Source organism: Sapajus apella, unplaced genomic scaffold (genome assembly GCF_009761245.1).
Source record: "Sapajus apella isolate SASKATOON/1434 unplaced genomic scaffold, GSC_monkey_1.0 scaffold8, whole genome shotgun sequence".
Lineage (NCBI taxonomy): Eukaryota > Metazoa > Chordata > Mammalia > Primates > Cebidae > Sapajus > Sapajus apella.
Genome location: NW_022436948.1, coordinates 19,481,390 through 19,502,788, shown reverse-complemented (window position 1 = coordinate 19,502,788; position 21,399 = coordinate 19,481,390). Strand labels below are relative to the sequence as shown.

General features: G+C 42.8%; 1 pseudogene; it reads left to right on the top strand.

The window, feature by feature from the left end:
* The first annotated feature begins 5,132 nt into the window (after nucleotides 1-5,132).
* Nucleotides 5,133-20,944, top strand: LOC116550629 (annotated as a pseudogene).
* The last annotated feature ends 455 nt before the right edge of the window (nucleotides 20,945-21,399 follow it).

The following is a 21,399-nucleotide window of genomic DNA, read 5'->3' as shown; positions in this document are numbered from 1 at the left end:
GTAATAATGACTTTTGTCTCTGACACAAGAGTCTCATGTCTTTTGCCTATATCTCTGAAATTGTGGCCAGACAACTTATTGTCTTGAAAGTATGATAAAATATCAGGCCTTTTGTAGTTCTAGTCAGGTTCTTAGTAGCTTAATGCTCACCAGTTCAGCAAATATACGTGTTGGAACATATTTAAAATTGGTCTCAAGATACATTTCTTTTAAGAAACATTTTAGAGATTTTAGAGGCCTGAAATTCTACATAAGCTATTACCAAGAGAGGATCAACTTTTGGGTTGAAAGAACTGAAGAAATGCAATAATGATCATTACATTTTATTAATCAAAACTTATTTTCAAATCTTCATTTCCAATAAAATTAAGTTAAAATTTCTTAGCTGGCATAACAAAGATAGTATGGATTTGGCTTACTTTACCTTTCTACATATGCCCAAAACTCCAGAAAACTCAAATGTTGGAAGTAACTGATCTATTTCAACTACTGTTTGTTTTCTGGTATTTCTCTCAGTAGTTGGTACTACAATCTGTTAGCTAACAAAAATAAAACCTGAAAGCTCATTATTCTTCTGTTCGTCAACATTCACATCCAACCATTAGTGTCTTAAAGATATCTTTTTCCAAACATTGCATGTGCAGATACTAAAAAGTGCATTGTATAAAATAAGAGAGTAGATTGATGGTTCCAGAAGCCAGGAAGGGTACGGGGAAGGGATAGACGAAGAGAGGTTGATTCATGGGTACAAATATACAATTAGATAGAAGAAATAACACCTGGTATTTGATAGACTACTAGGGTGACTACAGTTAATGTTAATAAATTGTTCAAATTAACAAAAAGAGAAGAATTCAAATGTTCCTATCATTAAAAAATGATAAATATTTAAAGTGATAGATATCTCAATTACCTTGATCTGATTATATGAATGTATCAAATTATCACATGTGCCCTGAAAATATTTACATTTATGTCAATAAAAACTGTAGTCTCTTAAATATGTCCCCTATTTTCCATGCTTAGTATCAGAACTCTTACTTTCTGCTCATTTGAATCACTGAATTAGCTTTCTAACTGGCTTCTTTAATTCCTGTTTGTATGTTTAAAATCTATCCTCCAAACTGGGCTCAGGCCAGTGTGATCCATTCAAAACACAAAACGCATGCTGTTTAAAATGTGCTTCCATTTGTTTGTGTCCTCTACAGAGACTAAAGTCCATGCTTTTCAGGATGACCTTCGTGAACTGGACCATCCATACTTCTTTGGCCTCATGTTTATTTTATGATCTGTGGGAGATGTATGGCTAGTGACCAAGAGCAAAGGCTCTGGGGTCAAGGCATCTGTTTATATTCTGGTTTTTTCATTTATGAGCTGAGAGACCCCAGGAAAATTTAAGTAGTATTCTATGGCTTAGTCTCCTCATCTGTCAAATGGGAATACAAAGAGCAGCTATTCATAGGGTTGTTAGAAGAATTTTTAAAAATTTGATAAAAACATGCATTGGTCCATTTTATGCTGCTATACATAATATTATGACACTACAGACTGGATAATTTATAGATATTTGAAATTTATTTGACACATGGTTCTGGAGGCTGGGAAGGCCAAGATTGAGGGTGTGCATCTGGTGAGAACCTGCTTGCTGCTTCGTAACATGGTGGAAGGCATCACATGGTGAGAGAATGCAAACAGAAGAAAGAGTTAAGGGTGCTGAACTCGTCTTTTATAAAGACACCACTCCCTTGATAATGAACCCACTCCTGCAATGATGACACCTCTCATTAGGTTCTGCCCCCCAACACTATTGCATTGGAGATTAAGTTTCCAACACACATTCAGACCACAGAATAACATTTAGTGAAGTGTCAGGCACACAACAAGTCGTTTACAATGTCAGTTATATTAACATTAGACTGCTTGTTTTCATCATGTGCCATGTTGTTTTTCTATTTTTTGTCTTGCTCTCTTTCGTTTTCCTTTGTGTAAAATGTTCTTGCCCTGCTTCACTATGGAACAGTGGTTGAGAGCATGGCCTTTGGGTGAGATTTAAACAGGTTTAGATTCAGACACTTTCATGGATTAACTGTGCAGCATTGCAAAGAATGCTCAAGAAGTGATGATGATTATTATCCTATGTACCCTTCAGGATTCAGCTCAGGGGAAATCATCTCCATGCCAGTTTTTAGGCTGTTACCTTTTGGCACCAAAGCTATCCTTTTATAGTTGACTTTTTGATGCTGGGGCCAGGACTTTGCAACCTGCTTTGCTACTTTGCCTGCGGGCTCCCTTTCTGGCTCCCTCTACTTGGGGAGGAAGACGGGAGCAACAGGGCTGAGGGAGGAAGAAGGGACTTGCACCTCCTGTTGGTGTCCTGTGTGCTTTCTGCCTGCTGTCTGTTCCTACTGGGCTGTTAGTTCTTGTTTTATCTTTTCAAAGGACAGGGATTAGGGTGAGGGCAATGAAGCATCTGCCTCAGGCACAAAATTTAAGGGAACACTAATACTAAGGAATCATAATAAATTACTGTATATTCAAATACTATATATATGTATGTATGTGTGTGTGTGTGTGTGTGTGTGTGTATGTGTGTGTGTGTTTTGAGATGGAGTTTCACTCTGTCGCCCAGGCTGGAGTGCAATAGCACAATCTCAGCTCACTGAAACCTCCGCCTCCCTGATTCAAGCGATTCTCCTGCTTCAGCCTCCTGAATAGCTGGGATTACAGATGCACACCACCACATCCAGCTAATTCTGTATTTTTAGTAGAGATGGGGTTTCTTCATGTTGGTCAGGCTGGTCTCAAACTCCTGACCTCAGGTGACCCACCCGCTTGGCTTCCCAAAGTGCTGGGATTACAGGCGTAAGCCACCACATCCGGCCTTCAAATACAATATTTAAAAAAATCAAAATTAAATGAAAAAACCCATAATGAACAAAATGTCAGAATTTTAGGAGAGACCAGTGCCAGCTGAGCCATATTAGAGCCTGAGGCCACTGGTTTTAATAAAAACAAACTCATCAATAAGATATTCAAAATCTGCCGGGCGCGGTGGCTCACGCCTATAATCCCAGCACTTTGGGAGGCTGAGGCGGGTGGATCACGAGGTCAAGAGATCGAGACCATCCTGGTCAACATGGTGAAACCCCGTCTCTACTAAAAATACAAAAATTAGCTGGGCATGGTGGCACACACCTGTAGTCCCAGCTACTCGGGAGGCTGAGGCAGGAGAATCGCTTGAACCCAGGAGGCAGAGGTTGCGGTGAGCCGAGATCGCGCCATTGCACTCTAGCCTGGGTAACAAGAGCGAAACTCCTTCTCAAAAAAAAAGATATTCAAAATCTACTTTGTTGCTAATTCCATTTTCACTTGAGAGAATTTCTACACTTGACAATTTCTTCTGTCCAAGAGATGATCTTTAATAATTTTTACTTAGCTTAAGCTGATATAAAGTGATACTAAATTAGCTTTTGGCATAAGTAAAATATTTAAACTTAAAATAACACCGTGGGCTGGCAGTAGTGGCTTATGCCTGTAATCCTAGAACTTTGGAAGGCTGAGGTGGGCAGATCACTTGAGCCCAGGAGTCAAGGACAGCCTGGGCAACATGGCCAAACCATGTCTCTATACAAAATACCAGAATTAGCTGGGTGTGGTGGCACATGCCTGTAGTCCCAGTGACTCAGGTTGCTGAGATGGGAGAATTGCTTGATCTCAGGAGGCAGAGGTGGCAGTGAGCTGAAATTGCATCACCGCCCTCCAGCTTGGCCAACAGAGCAAGACTTTATCTCAGAAAAATGAAAAATAAAAATAACATTGTGAATTTCAATATACCTAATTTTCCATTTTTCAATGTTTTTTTCTTTTTCTTTTTTTTTTTTTTTTTTTTTTGAGATGGAGTCTCACTCTGTCGCCCAGGCTGGAGTGCAGTGGCACGATCTCAGCCTACTGTAACCTCTGCCTCCTGGATTCAAGCGATTCTCCCACCTCAGCCTCCCGAGTAGCTGAGACTACAGGTACATGCCACCACGCCCGGCTCATTTTTGTAATTTTAGTACAGATGGGGTTTCACCACATTTGACAGGCTGGTCTCGAACTCTTGACCTCAGGCGATCTGCCCGCCTCGGCCTCCAAACGCTGGGATTACAAGTATGAACCACAATGTCCACCCAGTATTTTTTAATTACTTTAGTGTTCTGGAAAAAAAATTATCTTGAAAAATATACAAATTATGTATATAGGGGCTCACAATCTTTGTCTCAGCTCCTTATGGTTCACCACAGCACTGCCTTTTTACTTATCTAGTTCACAAGTTTGTATGTAGGTAACTATTCCTTATACTAACCTCTCTCTGTTATAATAACTGATGTGATTTCTCCCTCCTGAATGGATTCCAAATGACACAACCTCAAAATGCAAAGTGGATTTCTTCCTGTTCTCTTTCCCTCTCTTGGACACTTGCCCACGTTTATATTATACTTTGCTAATTTTCTGTATTTCAAGAAATATAATCCTCCCTGCCCTACACGGGCATTCATCTCTTCCTGGGCAAATTCAATCCATTCTTCAAGATCCATTCCATATGTCATGAAATCATTCTTTACCCTGAACCGAATGAGTATGTTTCCTTCTTTCACGGGACCACAGAGCTGTGCTGGCATCCAAACCATCTCATTCTGCCCTGTTTTATTGTTATTTGTGCACATTTCGCATTCTTCCCCCGCCTCCCAACTGAGTTGTAACTCTTTGACGATCAGGGACTGGTCTCTGATCTTTCTCATCTTTCCTATTTGAACGTTTCCTCTTTGGTGAGGTCAGGAGCTTTGGAGCACTAGGCACAGAGAGGGTTAGAGAAACAGTTGGGTCATGAAACACTGGGCTTCTGCACTTTGGTGGGAAGCAACACCTTTCAATGTTGAAGTTAGTTTTCTTTGCATTCCCAGTGACCTCAAAGCTTGCTCCCTTTTTTGCCATCTCTGCCTTGATGCTCAATTTTGGTTCTGAAAGGAACGATTAACTCCTCTTCTTTCCTTGGCCTGCTGAGCACAGGGTGGCATTTAAAACAGTTGAGAACAATCTCTCCCCTGAGTTAGAAAGCGAGTGATTTCCGGGAAGCAGAAGTTCCCTACGGGATGTTTGCCAGTGGGAGTCAAACAGCCCTGCTGTGAGTGGCTTTGTCAGCCAAGCCCTTCTCTTCACAGAAGTAATGTGATGCCGGCAGGACCTTTTAATGAAGGGACCATGGTAATTGAGATCAGCGGGGATATTCTGCTTACTTCTATAGCAATCAAAACACCTCCTACAAAATCAAAACATTAGGAACGGCCCATCCTCAGCCTCCCACTGGCCCCAACTTTGTTCTTTTGGAAAAGTCAAAGCCCACTGAGACTGGGGGGTAACTTTGTCAGAAGTTTGTTTATTTATATAGCACAAAGATGATTATTTTCAAAGTGGAAGCTAGCTGATTTCAGACTACAAAAAGAATTTTCCAAAAACAAATCTACGAGGTTAAGTTTCAGCTTCATAGAGGGATCATTTGGGCAAACTTCGCCAACCACAATAGGATGTGGCATATTAAATGACTGCTCTGGAATAGGCATTTGTGTTTGTAGGCCTCAGAAAGCCCTGAATCTTTTTTTTTTTTTTTACGTCACCACATCGATCAGCCCTGAATCTTGAATGCAGTCTGAGCTGAGAGCTCTCCCCGAGAAGCTTTCATCTTTATAATACTGACGCTGACCACTTTAAGCTCTTTGTCCCCAAACCATAGAGAAACAAAACAAGATGATGCAGATCGTACTAGAAACTCCTGTACTTGGCGTATTTATGTACTCACTGGTGGGCGTTGTATTTCCAGACTAGGACCATGGTTGATTTCATTCTCAACCTCGTGGCATTATTTACTGCAGAACAGTGATGAAAACCCCAAAGTATCTCGCTAAATTCCTGGTCCTTGCAGTATCATTTCAAAAGCTTGGTGGTGTTTTCTTTTAAAGTCAGCCACATTAACTCTTTTTGACCACTAAGATGCTCTTTGCAGTAACCTTCTGTAGGTAAAGGGAGGCATAGCATATACCTAGAGGTAACCTGTTAAGATATGCACTCTGAAGGAAGAGATTCCCCCAGACAGGCTTTGTGTGAGCAATATGGCTGTTTATTCACCCGAGTGCGGGCGGGCTGAGTCTGAAAAGAGAGTCAGCAGAGGGCGGTGGGATAAGAGTTGGTTTTATAGGTTTGGGGTAAGCAGGGGAAAGTTATAGTTTAGGGTGGTTTTTTGCAAGCTGGGAGGGGGTTGTAGGGTCTGGAGTCATGAGGTTGACCAAGGTCGGTTACAAAGTCCAATGGCCTTATCGATTGAGGGCAGAATAAGAAACAATAAAGAATGCCTCAAAGTTAATTAGGCACCACAGGGGTTGATCATTTCTTCTCCTTTTGTGGTTTTCCAGTTCCTTCAGACTTTCCAGTTTGGGGAGGCCAGCCAGAGGTGTACGTGTGGGTCATGGGGTCGCCTTGGCTCGACTTAGGGTATGGCCTATGGTGCAGCCAGTTAGCCTAACAGACCTTACATAACCAAAGGAAAAAATATATCTCGCTAGGTCAGTCCATTTCTTGTTTTACTTTCTCATCTATTCATTCACTGAGAGCATACTCTGTGCCTGCATCATGCTAGGAGCTGGTATGCAACATAAATAGGAAATACATAATCACTGCCCCAAGGAACGGCCTCTTCAAGTACTCAATCCTAGTATAATTAAGGTAGGTCCCTTCAGATCTCTGAAAGGCTTTCTAAAAGCAATAGTTCCTCAACTGAGAAACTTTGGATGTACTCAATGAACTAAGTCAAAGTCTCAGATATTTGAACATGGGAATCTTATGCAAAAACTAAAGCTGCTTTTCAGAATATCGTAAGTGGCTACTATCCATGCCTCACCACCAAGTGGTTTCAACCAGGGACAATTTTGCCTCCCAGGGGATATTTGCTGGAGACAGTTTTAATAGTCACAACTGGGGAGAAAATGCTATTAGCACCTGATAGGTAGAGGCCATAGATACTGTTAAACATCCTACAATGCACATATTTAAACTTAAAATAACACTGTGGGTGGGGAGTGGTGGCTTATGCCTATAATCCTAGTACTTTGGGAGGCTGAGGTGGGCAGACCACTTGAGCCCAGCAGTTAAGGCCAGCCTGGGCAACATGGCCAAACCTTGTCTCTATAAAAAAAAAAAAAACAAACAAAAAAAACTATCTGGCCCCAAATATCAGTAGTATTGAGTTTGAGAAATTGTTTTTTCTACCAATACAACTGTAACTGTTTTTTCCTACTTTTAATCAAGATAGACAACTATTTTGAGAAAAAATGATATACTTGCCGAGTTTATAATTTACATTTTACATTAACAAGCTGTAATTGGTATTTACGTTTATCTTGACTATACAGTTTTTTTTCCCCTAACCTTCTTTCACTTGTTACCACATTAGATGTTGGGAAAAAACTAATATTTTTGATTCTCAGTAGTAGTAGTTCTGCCTGACTCTAGCTTGTGAGCAGAAAACCTCTTTTGATCTTCAACTTCTTGCTTCTAATGGCCTCAGCAGACACTCTATGCATCTGCTGCCGTCACCTCTTGTCTCTCTCTGAGAAAAGTCCTGGGAGTTCAGTATTCTTTCTTTAGAGATAGAAAACCCAAAAGCCAAAGGAGAAGGCTTAATCAAGGTCACCCTGCAGGGCTTTGCACGGGCTTTCTGCCTCTCCTCCCTTGGCTCGTTATTCACTGGTCCCTTCAGGGGAAATGTACACTATAAATCAGAAAATACCATCATCTGTACTCCACTAAATGTGGAAAGGTTAAGTTTAGTCAGGCGGGTGATTTATACTTGCTTATTTCCTTTAAAACCTCTTCAAGAATTAAGGGAGTTTTCAGCTAGGATGACAAGGAAGGAAATCTAATATTTTAAAGCTCTGCTGTTGTTATTCTTCTTGGAGTATGAAACTATCATGTGTTTAAAAATCCCATGTATCCAGGAAGGCTTGCATCAGAATATATTTTTGTAGTCATTAACTCATCATAATTTGATTAAAGAGTTTGGTGTTGCATCCGTTAGGAATGTCCCGAGTCACCTCACCCATCCAAGGCAAAGACACTAGTCTGCAAAAGCAAGGGTCAAGAAGTCTCATGAGGAATGTAATAGACCGACTGTGAGGAAGTTTCTGAAACATGATATGAAAGGGCTTGGTTTGGTTATGGCGATCATAAAGTGACACATTTTTATAAAACAAGTGGAACTGCCAGCTTGAGAGATTTTTACAAGCTAAGTCAGGCCATTCACTCTCTTTCCTTAGGAGGCAAAAAACAATAATTTACAGTTATACACAGGAAATAAAGCATATTCCGCCCTTGCCAGTGTTCCTCGCCACCACCTTTGCTCCTTGCTTATTTTCCTTTCTTCTGATTTTTCTTTTTTCTTTATTATTATGATCAACACAAATCAGACAATATTTGGTGTCAAAGATGTACTTAGAGTAAACAACATTTCCTAAGGCCTTATTTGCAATGTTGGAAACTTGACCTGGACAGCAGGTAGCTTTTATGTCAGCGGCCCCACTGAGAAACGGAGAGCGAGGTGGTTCACCATTGCACAGCACCGTTTTGTGTTGGGCGTGACAAAATATTTGTTTGCAATTACAGTTATGCCCATCATCTCAGTAAAAGGTGACTTTTAGGGTACTTCAAAATTCAGGAGCTTAGTAATGTGTGATCTTCACCCACCCTTCCACTCCCACCTACCCTTGCTATTTCTGAGGTTAAGACTTGTACTCTTATCTGAGGAACATTACTCAGAATTGGATTACATAGTCTATGGAAAGATCATCAGTTTTCCTTTCTTTTCTTTTTTTGAAATAGGGTCTCACTCCCACTGCCCAGGCTGGAGTACAGTGGCATGATCATGGCTCATCACAGCCTTTACTTCCTGGGTTCAGGTGATCCTCCCTTCTCAGCCTCCGAAGTAGCTGAGACTGCAGGCACATACAATAATACCCTGCTAATTTTATTTTATTATTTTTTTTTATATTTTGTAGAGATGAAGTTTCTCCATTTGCCCAGGCTAGCTCAAGGTATCCATCTGTGTTGGCCTCCCAAGGTGCTAGAATTACAAGTTTGAGCCACTGCTTTCTTTTTATCACTACAATATGTAAATGACTTCTTAGTTGTGAATACATTTGATTTAGCAACAAATAAATTCCTTCTCCCTGGGTTGTGGAAATCTGAGTTCCTAATTTCATGACAGAACAACTCAGCAAGCAAGTGTATTTCTTTGTTATACTTTCATCTGAATGCTACTTGTCTTAATTTCTTATGCTAAAAATGACACGATAGTAAACCAAAGATATGCCTTCTAAACATGGCTCTTGTTTTTTTTGAGATGGAGTTTCCCTCTTGTTACCCAGGCTGGAGTGCAATGGCACAATCTCAGCTCACTGCAACCTCTGCCTCCTGGGTTCAAGCAATTCTCCAGTCTCAGCCTCCCGAGTAGCTGGGACTACAGGTGCGCGCCACCATGCCCAGCTAATTTTTGTATTTTTTTAGTAGAGATGGGGTTTCACCATGTTGACCAGGATGGTCTCGATCTCTTGACCTTGTGATCCACCCGCCTTAGCCTCTCAAAGTGCTGGGATTATAGGCGTGAGCCACTGTGCCCGGCCAAACATGGCTCTTTTAAAAGCTCAATAACTTAATGACTGAAGCCAGTGTTTTGTTGATACAATTCTTAATTTCTGTTAGAAAGCATGACTGTGTGTCTTAGAGTAGGATTTAACCCAATTTAGTATGCTAAGGCACGAACAATCAATGGAACATAATCAAAGATAAGATTCAAGGAAAAAAAAGAAACTGCAAATCAATCAAATATTCGCAAAATTCGTCGGAATAGTCTCAATTTTGTGTCCCTTGTATATGTTAAAATCCTGACGTCCAAGATGATATTATTGGGCAGTGGTGCCTTTGGAGGTGGGGCCTTTTGGGAGGTCCTGCCCTCATGGATGGAATGAGTGATCTGGATAAAGAGGCCAGAGACAGAGAAAGAGAGTGGAGGAAACTCTGACCCTGATTCTTATCATGTAACTTATATGAACATTAGCATTCCAGAAGACAGCTCCTTGGTTCTTTGAAATAATCTGGAATTAGGGATGTTGCCTAAATTTATCTGTCTGCATCCTGTTCCAATAAGCCTACAAATTATAGGTTCAGGGCTTCCAAAACAGAGCAAAAGCTGAAATGTCAGAGGGCATGGCAAAAATAGTTACAGCTCATATTGAGAAATAACAAATTGTATATACATATGCTCATATAGTTTTCTATTTATTATTTATTTATATTTTTTCCCAAAAGGAATAAGACCCACAGTTTCCAACGTATTCTGAAGTGATCCATAAACTATAAGAAATTAAAAACTACTTGTACAAATCTGCACGATAACATTTATCCTGATAATACTAGAATATAAACTCCATAAGGGCAGGTATTCTGTCTGTTTTGTTCACTTTTCTATCCCCAGTACCTGGGACATAGTAGGGACTCAATAAATATTTGTTAAATGCAGGAACAAATCACACAAATGCATTGTAAGCGCACAATATTCCACTAAATAGCTAAACAAAGACCAAATGTTATTCAATACAAATTATATATTCCTGCTTTCTCTCTCTCTCTTTTTTTTTTTAAACTGGTAATCCAAATGCAATTATAGCTGTTAAGCAGAATATTCAAATGACTAGTGTCTTAGGCCATCCAGGCTACTGTAACAAACTGCCATAAATGGGTGGCATATAACAATAAAAATTTACTTCTTACAGACCTGGGAAAGCCAAGATCCAGGCACCAGCAAATTCGGTGTCTGGTGAGGTCATGCTTCCTGGTTCACAGATGACTTCCTCATCGTATCCTCACATGGCAGAAGGGACAAAGGAACTCTCTTCCCCATTGTCTCTCTCTGGCCTTTTTTATGAGGTTACTAATTCCATCCATGAGGGCAGGACCTTCCAAAAGTCCTCACCTCCCAAAGGTGCCACCTCCTAATACTATCATCATGGGTGTCAGGATTTTAATATATGAATTTTTAGGAGGAACACAACATTCAGCCTACTGCAACTAATTTTGCAAATATTTGGTTGATTGGCAGTTTCTCCACTTCTAATGTCATCCATTGGCTCAGGCTGCCTAAGGAGTCTTGTAGCTTTTGCACTTTTTTGCTTATCTGCCCATTTGTCAATTTTCTGCAAGCCTGGTGGAGACCAAGAAACTCAGTCAGCCCTTCCTCTTCCTATCGCCCTCAGAGCACCTCTTAGTGGCAAAAAGCAGGCATTGTAATCCCAGCAAGCCTTTTGAAATTTCCTTCCTTCATCCATTTATTTAGTTATTGCCTACATATGTTTCAACAATAATGTAATGATCCCTCTGCTGTCCAAAGGTTTGGAGAAAGTTACAAAATAACATTTTTATTTTTTTCTGTAGCCTCTGCCCTGACCTCTATTTCTGTTCCCAGGTGACTTGTGGTACCACAATTTGGGGGAAAGAACATGCATTTAGTGTTGGTGTTGGGTATAAACTTTTAACAATTAGAAAACTCAGAACGCCAAGGAGCTATCACGTGGCACTTCTGTAGAAGAGTACTTAGAATAAAATGTGTTTTCTTAACACAAATCAAATAAGTTTGGGGGTTGATAAAAGGCTAATAGTTCAGAAAATGAAAAATGATATGTTAAAGTCCTCTATGCAAATTATTTAACATAATTGCTATGTCAGAGAGCTGGTAAACATTAATGAAATTTCAGAATCAGTGCATAGAAGGGGACATGGTGGATGGTTGAAAGTAGTCAGCAAACTGGCCAGAAAGCTGATTACAAAGCCCGTGCTAAAATCTATAGGGCCTGAAGATACCAAATTCCTTTTGTTTTTAACCAAATTGATTTTCTCCTGAAAGACTCTTAAGAAAACACATTCACACAGTGAGTTTAACTTTTCTTTCTCGGTCTCTGAGTTACCTGGTATACCATTGTTCTTGATGAATTGCTTCTTCCTTAATTTCTGTTTTGTGTCATTTCAATCTAAATTGGTTCAAAGGGACACCTTGAGATTTTTTTCACTAGCCATGACTACCCTGTGAGAGTACAGTAGTCCCCCTTATCTGAGGGAGATACGTTCTAAGACTCATTTCCTATCCATACATACCTCTGAGAGTCTATTTGTAAATTGGGCACAGAGACGAGCAACAATAACATAAATAAAATAGAACAGCTGTAACGATATGCTGTAATAAAAGTTACATGAACATGGTCTTTTTCTCAAAATATCTCATTGTAATGTACTCACCCTTCTTGCGATCATGTGAGATGGTAAAATTCGTACTTGCTGAGATGAAGTGATGGGAATGACATAGGCATTGTGACTTAGCCTTAGGCTGCTATTGACCTTCTGACAATAGATCAGACAAGGATCACCTGCTTCTGGTGATTCTGGATCATCGAGCCACAGTGATGTTGAAGGCTGGGAGGCAGAAACAGACAATGTCAGTGACTAATGGGGGGGTTGTGTCTGCAGTGTGGATCTGCTAGACAAAAGGACGACTCTTGTCCATGGCAGGACAGAGCAAGACAACGTGAGATTCACCTGAGATTTCTACTCAGAACCACGTGCAATCAAAAACTAATAGGTTGTTTATTTCTGAAATTTTCCATTTAATGTTTTCAGACCATGGTTGACCACAGGTAATTGAAGCCCTGGAAGGTGAAACTGCAGATAAGGGGGACTACTGTGTTTAACTATTTACAAATAATGACAGTGGCCACAAAGATTACCTGGAAAAAAGACCGTGAGAAAATTTCACACAGACTGTGCCTGGGCTTCCATGTGTCTCTGCTAACTCCTTTTTAAGGTATTATACGGTATAATACTGTTTTAAAAATATTTTATTTTGAAGTAATTTTCTTTTTTCTTGAGACAGAATCATGCTCTGTTGCCCAGGCTGCTTTGCAGTGGCACGATCTTGGCTTACTGCAACCTCCACCTCCTGGATTCAGTCAATTCTCCTGTCTCAGCCTCCTGAGTAGCTGGGATTACAGGCACCTGCCGCAATGCCTGGCTAACTTTTGTATTTTTGGTAGAGATGGGGTTTCACCATGTTGGCCAGGCTGGTCTTGAACTCCTGACCTCAGGTGATCTGTCCGCCTCTGCCTCCCAAAGTGCTGGGATTACAGGCGTGAGCCACAGTGCCCGGCATTTTGAAGTAACTTTAGACTTTAAAAAAGGTGCAAAAATAGAGCCAGGTGCGGTGGCTCACACCTGTAATCCCAGCACTTTGGGAGGCTGAGGTAGGCAGATCACCTGAGGTCAGGAGTTTGAGACCAGCCTGACCAATATGGTGAAACCCCATCTTTAAAAAAAAAAAAAAAAAAAGGTGCAAAAATAGATTACTCTGTGTACTCTTCACCCAGCTTCCCCTGTATAACCATAGCACATATTTTACATAACTAGAGCACAATCATCAAAACCAGGAATACAGTACTGTTTCAATTTTAAAATAATGTGCCCTAGCTGATGGTGTTTTTGCTATACTTTTCTATCTCATGTCTTTAAGTCTTTGTTGCTTCTCCTCTTCAGAAAGAGTAAAACTGAATTCTAGAGAGAGGTCCACTCATAAGAGGCAGATGTGGGCAATGAACTTGTTTCCTTACCCTGTGCTCTTGAAACTGGATTCTCCTTTCTCAAAAGCATTAAGCTTTAGTTCTCTATGTTGCCAAAATCTAATGTTTTAGCCTGGGGCTCAGAATATTGGCTTATTGTTCCTGTATTAAGAACTCTCAGACTCTTCTTGAGGGGGACTCATATTAATAACCCCAATCTCCATCTCATGGTAGAACATACATCTACTTAATAAAAACTTTCACTCCTTTTCTGTCAACGCCAACCCTTCACGCAAAAAAATGAAATCTGTGTATTACGAAGCGAATTATTTTCAGCTTAAATCTTTATTTCAGGATGGTTCCAAACTCTATCTCTGGTTTGGTTTAGTGATTTTCATAATGCTTAGGCATGGTGACCATTTCAAACTAAAGGCAAGAAAGAATATGAATATTTCTGGATAAAAATTTTAAAAATGTTTTTCTTTAAAATTAAAAAAAAAAAAAAAAGAAGATTCATGTGAAAGGTCACATTCCTGGCTCATGCTATCTTGTCATTCATACTCCTCCAGCCTTCTTGTTCTCTCTCTCTCTCTCTCTCTCTCTCTCTCTCGTGTGTGTGTGTGTGTGTGTGTGTGTGTGTGTGTGTGTGTGTGTGTGTTGTTTTGGGACTGTGCATGGTGTCTTATCGGGAGCTGCTGGTTTGGGGTCAATGCTGTTTCCACTGTCATCCAGATACAAGAGTAGCTTCATGTTCTCCACAATAATAGAAAACTCCCCCCTGGGATGTTTTTTGGGAAGTACAAGAAAAAGCCATTAGCAGCTTCATGTTGACCTTTCTTGCTTTACAGAGGTTTGTTGGCAGTAGTGCCTTGGTTTTCTTGATGGAAGAGATAAAAAACCAAACCTTCTGAAAAATCCCAAGGATCAATTTGCTGTTCAGATTGGAAAATAGTTATTTATAAGAAGCGCCGTGCCATCTACAAGATCTTGTTACCTTACCCAGCGACTCCCCTCCCCAATCCAAAACAAATGAGAGAAAGCCATTGCAGTCTGTGGTTGGGGTTGATTAAATATCCCTTGGGGCCCCAATGCCCTCGAAATGATTTGAAATCGCTGGGTTGTGTATCAAAAGGGCAGGGTGAGCTCCTGGCTCATCTGACTTTAATTTCAAATGGCTCCACACCAGTAGTTGAGAAAAGATAATTACTTCATTAACTTTTGGATGGTCTGAGACATTTGTGTTGCTTTCTGGTCTCCGCTTTGCTATAAGGAGAAAAAAGACGAGATCTAATGTGGCCATTCACGTCTGCCAAGTTTTCCTTTCTTTCCAATTCAGGAAACATGCATTGGTAGTGGGTAAGATCCAATATTTTATGAAGCTAAGACCGAGAGACTCACCCATGGAACAGCCCAGAGTGAATAGTCCCCAAGTCTTGGCTGGTCCGTAAGCCCAGAATCCTCACCTTTCTTCTCAAACCTTTTGCCCCCTTCAATCAAGAATTATTTTTAATAATATCATGCTCTTTTCTTTCCCTTAAATAAATCCACTCATCTGTGAAAATTAAATAGATTTATGTGTAGGGAATTATACACATTTGTTAGATTTTATCTGTAACTTGAGGAAATTTTAGGGAAGATTTAGAGGATGGTTTGGAGAAAAATATTATGCAGGAGACATTGAATTGTTAGGAAAAGCCACTGTAGAGTCTGGGGTTTTTATTGTCAAAATATTATTTCAATACAAAAGTCATGGTGTTTCTTTTGCCATTACTTTGAATGGCAAAAATCGACATGACTTTTGCACCAAATTAATAGTTAAGCCAGCAAAGGCGACGTACATTTTAAAAAAGAGCCGTGTAATTCTGTATCTCAAACTGCTAGCAGCAGGGTGCTTTTTCATCCATTACTGCCATCTGAATATTTTTCATCTTTTTGCCTCTGGGCATTAAAATGCAACTCATCCACCACCCACAAAACCCATTAGCATAAACAGTAAAAACGGAGTGGTCAGACTCCACAGTGATAGCGTTGACGTTATTTTAGTAAAATGCAGATGTAATGAGGATGTTGGTTTCACGGCAGTTTGCATCTCAATAGACTGAACTGTCTTGGACTTCAATTCTGGGTTCTTTTCTATATGACTATTGTCCTTTTTTAAAAAAAGAAAACATCTGTGTCCTCTTCCTTTTTTTTTTTTTTTTTTACACTTTCCCCCAAAGTTTTCTGATGTTAGAATTTAGAATTTTGTCTGCCGTTTAGAACAGGAAAAAGAAACATTTTCTACTAGCTCTCTTTTGGGAAAAATGAGAGAATTCTAATTACTTCTCCACCACAAAAGCGCAAGCATCCATGAAAATGGTCATCGGACAGCAGAGGTGACAGGACGTATGTAAGCTGCTGAACTTTTTTGCCTCCACCCTTCTAGGTAACTGCTGAGAAAGGCCCCCTTTAGTTTTGATATCCAAAAGGCAAAGCAAAGCATGTAATCACCTTTTGGCAGGGCAAGGCTAACCGATGTGGTTTTCTGCCCACCGCAGCTGAGACCTGCACCCTTGGCACAACTGAGGCAACAAAATTCTCCCTTTAACCCTTTTTGGAAAGAAGAGGGAGAGAGTAATACCATGAAATGTATATTTTCCTTTCCTTACCTCTTTGCCCCTGAGATTTTGCTTTTCAAACAATTAAATCACTAGAATTGGAGGAATTATTATTATTCCTAGTAATTGAGCAACTTTCAGTCCCAAACTGAAAGTTTCAGTACCCTCCTTGACCCTGAGAATCCCATGCTGTGCTATACATCACAGCGAAAATTGGGACATAAACTCATTGTCTTGCTTCAACAAAATTATATTATGTAGTGAAGTCTATTGGGGATGGGGAAGGGCACTTCATAGCATGAAGAGAATGCAGAATAGTTTTCTTAGTCCCCTGTCTGTGTGGCCTGTTGAAAGGGAAGGTACTGTAAACGCCACTGTGGAGTCAATAAAAGAAGAATCTTTAGGCCAGGGGCTGCATGCATGCTGACCTCTACTGGGGAAAGCTCTGGGGTACAGTGCTGAGGACCTCTCCTGGGAGTCAAATATTTTTTGAATTATTTTTCTGTTTGAAGAAGAACCTGCCTTCTATTCAGTCAGGGCTTTGTTGAGTAGCCCAAGTTTAAAATGAGCCAGGAGTGACCAGACATGTGATTATAAAAACGCATTGAAATTGCCAAGCGGAGTCTACAGCAGTGGTCCCCAACCATTTTGGCATGAGGGGCCGGTTTCGTGGAAGACTATTTTCCCACAGACCAGGAGTGGAGCGGGGAGGATGGTTTCCGGATGATTCGAACACATTATTGTACATGTTATTTCTATTATTATTATTATATTGTAATATATAATGAAATAATTATACAACTCACCATAATGTAGAATCAGCCTGAGCTGTTTTCCTGCAACTAGACGGTCCCATCTGGGGGTGATGGGAGACAGTGAGAGATCAGAAGGCCTTAGAGTCTTACAAAGAGCTCGCAGCCTAGATCCCGCCCACGTGCAGTTCACAATAGAGTTCGTGCTCCTGAGAGAATCTGCAGCTGATCTGACAGGAGGCCGTGCTCAGGCAATAATGTGAGTGATGGGGAGCAACTATAACTACAGACCAAGCTTCACCTGCTGGCCTGCTGCTCGTTTCCTGCTGTTTGGCCCTGGTTCCAGGGATTCCTAGTCTCCAGGAACTCATCTCTCTTAGGTCTTTTTCCTTGAAGACGGTTTCCTTTTTTGTTTTGAGGCTGGGTCTCCTTGCCCAGGCCGGAGGGCAGTGGTGCGATCTTGGCTCATTGCAACCTTGACTTCCAGGTTCAAGCAATTCTCCCACCTCAGCTTCCTGAGTAGCTGGGACTACAGGTGGAGACCACCATGCTGGGATAATTTTTTGTATTTTTAGTGGAGACGGTTTCACCAGTTGCCCATGCTGGTCTTGAACTCCTGGGCTCAAGTGATCTGCCCACCTCAGCCTCTCAAAGTGCTCAGATTATAGACGTGAGCTACCGTGCCTGGCTTTTCTGGAATTCTTGAATCTTATTAAAGATTCTAGGCTATATGTGCCTTTGGTTGAATTCTCCTGAGTGGTTTCTATTTCCCTGAGTTTGCCATTGTTCTTACTCTATTAAGTATCTATATTCCAGGGTTTTGTGCAATTCACCAAAGCTTTTAACATAATTTCTAAGAAAAATTTTGATCAAAGTCCTAAGAAAACAAGTAAAATTCTTCGGTAATAGGTAGTATTTTCATCAAATGATTGCTTTCCTTGTTTTTTTTCTGAGACGGAGTTTCGCTCTTGTTACCCAGGCTGGAGTGCAATGGCGCGATCTCGGCTCACCGTAACCTCCGCCTCCTGGGTTCAGGCAATTCTCCTGCCTCAGCCTCCTGAGCAGCTGGGACTACAGGCACGCGCCACCATGCCCAGCTAATTTTTTGTATTTTTAGTAGAGACGGGGTTTCACCATGTTGACCAGGATGGTCTTGATCTCTTGACCTCGTGATCCACCCGCCTCGGCCTCCCAAAGTGCTGGGATTACAGGCTTGAGCCACCGCGCCCGGCCTTCTTGTTTTTATTGTTAGGGCGCTATCGATTAATGTGAGAGGGGAGCTGTCCCATAGATAAAACCCTGTGGTTCTGAAGGATGAAAGGAAAAAATGGAGGCAATTGATCAGAAGCCTGTGTTTCCCTGCCAGGTCCTGCAGCCCATTTCCCCCATGCCCATGTAGAGGAAACTCTCATAGGAAACTGACATAGGCATAGGCATTTCGCTTACGTCCAGCCAATCTACCATTAAGAATATTCAAAGCTATTCCATCTGTGAGTGGATCTTGAGAAAGAAAAACAAAATATATTGTTATGTTGGTTATTTTGTAAATGCCCAGTGGGTTCACTTTGCCCGCTGCCTAGACAGAGCTGATTTATCAAGACAAGGGAATTACAATGGAGAAAGAGTAGTTCACGCAGCGCCAGCTGTGTGGGAGACAGGAGCTTTATTACTCAAATCAGTCTCCCAGAGCATTCAGGGGCTGGCATTTTGAAGGATGATTTGGTGGGCTCGGGAAATGGGGAGTGCTGATTGGTTGGTTTAAAGATGAAATCATAGGGGGTCGAAGTGAGTTCTTGCTGTCTTCTGTTCCTGGGTGGGATTGCAGAATTGGCTGAGCCAGATTACCGGTCTGGGTGGCGTCAGCTGGCGCATCGAGTGCAGGATCTGCAAAATCTCTCAAGCACCGATCGTAGTTTTACAGTAGTGATGTTGGTCCCAGAAGCAATTTGGGGAGGTTCATACTCTTGGATCTGGAGGCTGCATGGCCCCTAAACTGTAATTTCTAATCTTGTAGTGAATTTGTTAGTCCTCCAAAGGTAGACCGGTCCCCAGGCAAGAAGGGGTTTTTGGGAGAAGGAGTTATTATTATTAATTTTGAGAAAAGAAATTTATTCTCAAGGTTAGTTCAGCCTATGCCCAGGAATGAACAATAACAGCTTAAAGGTTGGAAGCAAGATGGAGTCAGTTAGGTCTGATCTCTTTCACTGTCATAATTTCCTGTTATAATTTTTGCAAAGACAGTTGCACTTTCTAGTAGCTAATATTTTCGTAAATCCCTCTCCTTCCTCCCATTTTCCTACCTCCTTGATCCTTTCTCTGTGCTACTTGCCAAAGTGTCAATTTGAATTCACTCCTTTATTCAACAACTACTCACTGAGCACCACCATGCACGAGGCAGTATACCAAGCACTATGGATTCATCCATGAACAAGACAGACAAAAAATCTTGTCTTGGAACGAAATCGTGGCGATGGCGGACCAAGGAGGTGACAGCGCGGCCTTGGGCTCTGGTGTCTCCCAGTCTGCTGAAGCCCGGAGGCCGTCACCGTGGACTTCCAGCATCGTCCTGGGGGCAAGACCGGAGCGGGGGCGGCCTCCTCCTCCCAGAGCAACGGTGACCGCAGGGAGCGCCTCGGCAGCTGGCCCTGGAGACCGTCGACATCTGCAAGGACCCACACTTCAAGAGAAACCACCTGGGCTCCTATGAATGCAAGCTCTGCCGGACGCTTCACAACAACGAGGGGAGCTACCTGGCCCATACCCAGGGGAAGAAGCAGCAGACCAGCCTGGCCCGGCGAGGAGGTCCCGCCCAGCCCGCGCCTGGGAAGGTGCAGGTGGAGGTGAAGACGTTTGTGAAGATCGGCCGTCCGGGCTACAAAGTGGCCAAGCAGAGGGACTCGGAGATGGGCCGGCAGAGCCTCCTTTTCCAGATCGACCACCCTGAGATCGCCGAGGGCATCATGCCGCGCCTGCGAGCAGCGATCGAGCCCCGGCCCAGCGCTGGCAGTGCCTGCTGATGGCCGCCGAGCCCTGCGAGACCACCGCCTTCAAGGTGCCTAGCAGAGAGATCGACAAGGCGGAGGGCAAGTTCTGGACGCACTGGAACCAGGATACCAAGCAGTTCTTTCTCCAGTTCCACTTTAAGATGGAGCAGCCCCTGGCTCCGCCCAGCCTCCCTGCCGGGCCCCCTGGAGTCCACCCACCAGCCCCAGGGATGCACCCTCAGGCCCCAGGGATCCTCCCCCAACTGATCAACAGTCTGCCCCCACGGCTGCTGCTGCCGGAGTCTTTGCCGCCGCCCCTGCCAGGAGGCCTGCGTCTGCCACCCATGCCCCCGAAGGGGCCTGCGCCCTCAGGGCCCCCAGGACCACCTCAGCTGTCCCCGCCAGCTCCAGGGGTCCACCCCCTGGCTCCAGTGGTGCACTCCCCCACATCTGGGGTCCACCCCCAGCTCCTGGCCGTCCATCCCCCAGTCCCTGTGGTCCACCCATCAACCTCTGGGGTCCACCCCCCAGCTACTGGAGTCCACCCTCCAGCCCCGGGTGTTCACCCACCGGCCCCTGGAGTCCACCCACCAGCCCCAGGGATGCATCCTCAGGCCCCAGGGGTCCTCCCCCAACCTCCTGGGGTCCATCCGTCAGTTCCTGGGGTCCACCCTCAGCCTCCTGGAGTTCACCCCTCAAATCCTGGGGTACACCCCTCAACTCCCATGCCCCCAATGCTGAGGCCCCCACTCCCCTCCAAAGGCCCAGGGAACATACCTCCCCCTCCCCCAACCAACTGAGAAGCTTTTCCCTTCCTAGCAAGCCCGGCCCATGTGCTCCTGCCTTTCCCATGGAGAGAAGGCTGCTCTTTTGCACTGTCCCTGCTCATTAAACAGCCTCTCCCGCAAAAAAAAAAAAAAAAAAAAAATCTTTGCGACATTTACATTATAGTGAGAGGAAGGCAATAAGCAAATAAGAGTAAAACGTATGAGTCACACGGTGCCCAGGAGAAAAGTGATGAAGAGAAGGGTATATGTCATGCTTCTTCATATGCCGTTAGGGCAGGGTAGAATTACGTTTTGGCAACCACAGTCTGAAAAAGCATCATCAAAATGATGGCATTTGATCAAAGACCTAAGAAGACAAGGGAATAAGGTGAACAGTAACCAGTGAGTTGTGATTTCTGGGTAGGGCTCAGTGGTGAATGTCTGCTCACACAGCATCCACAGAGGCTCAGTGGTGAATGTCTGCTCACACAGCATCCACAGAGGCAGCTCACCTAAAGGATGGGGGATATGGTCCCAAGATGGCGTCCTCATGTGGCTGGTGAGTGGGTATTGCCTGTCAGCTTGGGAGTTTGGCTGGGGGCCTCAGTTCCTCCCCA